This window comes from Vombatus ursinus, unplaced genomic scaffold (genome assembly GCF_900497805.2).
Source record: "Vombatus ursinus unplaced genomic scaffold, bare-nosed wombat genome assembly UNPS02014841.1, whole genome shotgun sequence".
In the NCBI taxonomy this organism is placed as follows: Eukaryota; Metazoa; Chordata; class Mammalia; order Diprotodontia; family Vombatidae; genus Vombatus; species Vombatus ursinus.
The window spans coordinates 31,750,565-31,754,588 of NW_020954619.1; the positions used below are offsets into that span (position 1 = coordinate 31,750,565).

The window sequence follows — 4,024 nt, forward strand, 5'->3', positions numbered from 1 at the left end:
AGGCAGTGAGGGGTAGGGAAGAATTTCAGATGACTCCAAAGTTATGAACCTGGGAGGATGGTGTTGCCTTCAACAGAACAGTGGTGTTTGGAAGAGGTATAAATTTAAGAGTAAAGGAGATAATTCTTTTTGGCATATGTTGAATGCTTCCCTATAAATTTATATTCTAAATTATATGCTAATCAACATTGTAAATAACTGCAACTAAACTGTAAAGTCTAGAGGGAAACAGACATGCCCTATTTTACCTTTTTATTTCCAGAACCATAGCCTATCATATATCTACTTGAAACTGAATGAATAGAAAAAAAAAACAATAAAAAAATCTATGCCAAACTCTTTACAAGATGATTTTAAACAATTTCAGCTTGGAATAAGACAGGAATATTTCTATGTTGAGGGATCTACTTTTGGCAATCACTTCACTACTTCTGCTGGCTTAGCTTTTTTCCAGATGTGGAGATTTCAGGCAGTGCCAAATGAATGCAACTGGCTTTATGTCAGATGACCTGCACAAAAATAACAGGCTCGTCAGGAAAATGCTCAGAATAGCAGGTGGATAAAATTATAGATGAAGAAGATCATAGTGTGCATTCACTCAGCTAGAGTCCACAACTAATTTATCACCTTGGACGCATCGAAGGAAACAGGTATTGTTCTCTGCAAAACCAAACACTCAAATGTGAATGGTAAATCAATGCTTTAATGTTAATAGCAATCTGAAATCATCATGAGGCAGCTAAGGAGGGGGGAATAATAGTTCCAGACACAAAATGCAGTGCTTTGGTAATTCCACAAAAGGCCATGCCCAGGAAAAATTAAAAGATGCTAAGTGTCTCCCCAAAGGAGACAGCAATAATGTTTGAGCTGTTTCTAGAAGTGGAAAGGTTGGCCTTTCTATCCCGGGCTCCGGCTAGAGCAGCACCCGTCGCAGTCGCCGAGATGTTGATGCCCAAGAAGCACTGAATTGCCATCTATGAACTACTTTTTACGGAGGGAGTAATGGTAGCCAAGAAGGATGTCCACATACCAAAGCACCCTGAGCTGGCAGACAAGAATGTGCCCAATCTCCGTGTCATGAAGGCTATGCAGTCTCTAAGGTCTCGTGGCTATGTTAAGGAGCAGTTTGCATGGAGGCATTTCTACTGGTACCTCACCAATGGGGGCATTCAGTACCTCCAGGATTACCTTCACCTGCCCCCTGAGATCGTGCCTGCCACGATCCGCAGAAGTCTTCCTGAGACAGGAAGGCCAAGGCCCAAAGGTCTGGAGGGTGAGCGACCTGGCCAGCTTACTCCTCGAGGCGAAGCTGACAGAGACACATACAGACGAAGTGCTGCTCCCCCTACTGTTGACAAGAAGGCTGAGGCTGGGGCTGGGTCAGCAACAGAATTCCAATTGAGAGGGGGATTTGGTCATGGACGTAGTCAACCTCCTCAATAAAAATTATAGAGATATGTTTCATATTGAATAAAATTTGCCAAAAAAAAAAAAAGAAGAAGAAGAAGAAGTAGAAATGGTGGGAAAGGAGAAGGGGTTCCAGTTTCCTATGGAAACCAAAATAAGGGTTTTCCGCATGATCAAAGCAAGACCATGCTTTCATCAAACTTAGTTTTCTACTCATCATTCTAAAGGAGTAGGAGATTGAATGAATACTATGTCGCCTAGAAGATCTGGATTGACCCCTGTGCTTTGTGTGATCACATGCCCCAGGAGCATGTCTCACTAAATGATTGCCTGGTGTCTTCATTGCCCAAGTTCCAATGCATACAGAAGACAGCTTGCTGTGCCACTTGGGTGCTTGCTGTTACACTTCATTTCTGTGTAATTCTCTCTATGGTCTCTTCACTTCCTCATTTGATGGAACCCTAATGCTATTTCTAAGCATAGGCATGGTGCCTATCTTTGAAAGCATAGTTGGTCTATTAGAAATTGGTAGAACCTCCAGGTAAATACTATGCCTCTTGTTCACTTGTCTTTGCACTGGTTGTCCTCTATGCCTGCAAAGCTCTCCTTTTCTTACTTCTCTGCCTCTTAGAATTCCTGGCTTCATTGAAGACTCAGCTCAAATATTATTTTCTGCAGAAGACCTTTCCTTGTTTCTCTCCTTGACCCTTCCAGCTGCTAGCAATTTATCCTATACATCTATTTTCCATCTGCCCTGTATGTAGCATACATGTCTTCCATATTTCACAATAACAATAATAATTGATGACATTTATGAAGCACTTACGACATGACAGGCATTTGCACTTTACAATTATTGTCTCATTTGATCCTCCCAACAACCCTAAGAGGTAGGTGCTATTATTATCCTCATTTTACATATGAGAAAAACTGAGGCAAGCAGAGGTTAAATGACTTGTCCAGGGTCACACTAGTGTCTAGTAAGTGCAGCCTAGTAAGTGTCACAAGTGACTGAGGACAAATTTGGACTCAGATCTTCCTGACTCCTAAACTTGGCACTCTATCCATTGCCTCACATAGCTGTTCCATTTCTCTCTCAATAGAATGGATGCTTCTTGATAGAAGTAACTATTGTTTTGCTTTTTCTTAAATCCCTAATACTTAGCACAGTGACTAGAAAATAGCAAGCATTTAATATATACTTGTTGATTGACTGATTTCTCCACTTTTTCTCCCCTGACATGAGGTCAGGTCAAAAAAGCATTTATTATTCACTCACTATGTGTCAAGAACTGTGCTGAGACCTGGGAATTGAATGAGAGACCAAAACCACTATGGTTCCCATATAATAATGGGGGAGACAACATGTAAATAAATACGTAAAGGTAAAATAGGTATGGAGTCAATGTCAGGTAATCCCAGAGGAGAAGTCACTATCAGCTGCTCTGGAGGGGGGTGGGGAAAGAGGGCATTATAGCTCCTGTCAGCCAGATGTGGTATTGCATGTGAGAAACACATAGTAGCTTAGTGTAACTGGATCACGGAGTTTGTGAAGGGAGTAAAGTGTAAGGAGATTTACACTTTAGAGAGGAAGGGGGCTAGGCTATGAAGAGCTTTAATGCCAAACAGAGGACTCTGTATTTGATTCTAGAGTAGAAAAGCCACTTGAGCATGCTCAGACTTATGTTTTATAACAATAATTTTGAAAATTTGGTGGAGTATGGACTATAACAGTGAGAAATTAAAAATGCTTCTGTATATGTCACACTTTGTTATCCCCTTATAGTCGTTTGATAGCTCAAGTGTTCTTTTCTCTTTCACACCAAAAATGAGCAAATAAGAATTCAGTTTCCCCTTTCTCTTGGCCTGATAACAGATCTTAAAGGTTAGGATATGCAGAGGGAAGACACAAAAGTATGAATAATTAAGAAAGTTCTGAGAGGAAACAGGGTGCTTTGGAAAGAATATTGGACAAAGCAGTTGAGAGATGCCAGGGGTGAGATCTTGGCCACATTGTTTATTACCTATGGAATGATAGACAAAATACTTAAACTCTTAAAGCCTCAATTTCCTTGTCTATGAAATCAAGATTGCATCACTTGCTCTACATGACTTACAAAGCTATTCTAAGAAGAGAACTTAATAATTTTTATAATTCTATAGAAATTCAGATTGTTGCTACCAGTTTATATAACTTCACAGTTTGCTTGCATCACCACTAAACTACTATTTCAAACTCTGCTATACTGGTCTCCTCTAACTTTGACTTAAAATCAGAATGATCTTTCCAAACCTTTATGTCTCCTTGCTATTGATGGATTTAATCTATAATAAATACTTCAAGGTAAAAAGCACCGAAGATTTACTATGCATCTTATAAAGTATATTACTGCATAGTTATTTTTACCTTGTTCCTTGCTTCAAAAAATTATTTTCTTATGTTAAAACTTTATGTAGCCTCCTGCCCCAGTATAAATTTCACTCTATGGCCTCAGATAAAATCTCTCCTACAAACTTCTAATCAATTCTTAATAATATGTTGCTTAATGTAGTTATCTTTCTCTCTCTCTCTCTCTCTCTCTCTCTCTCTCTCTCTCTCTCTCTCTCTCTCTCTCTC

The 4,024-nt window shown here is 39.6% G+C and overlaps 1 pseudogene; it reads left to right on the forward strand.

The window, feature by feature from the left end:
- Window positions 1-942: 942 nt before the first annotated feature.
- On the forward strand, window positions 943-1,443 carry LOC114026740 (annotated as a pseudogene).
- The last annotated feature ends 2,581 nt before the right edge of the window (window positions 1,444-4,024 follow it).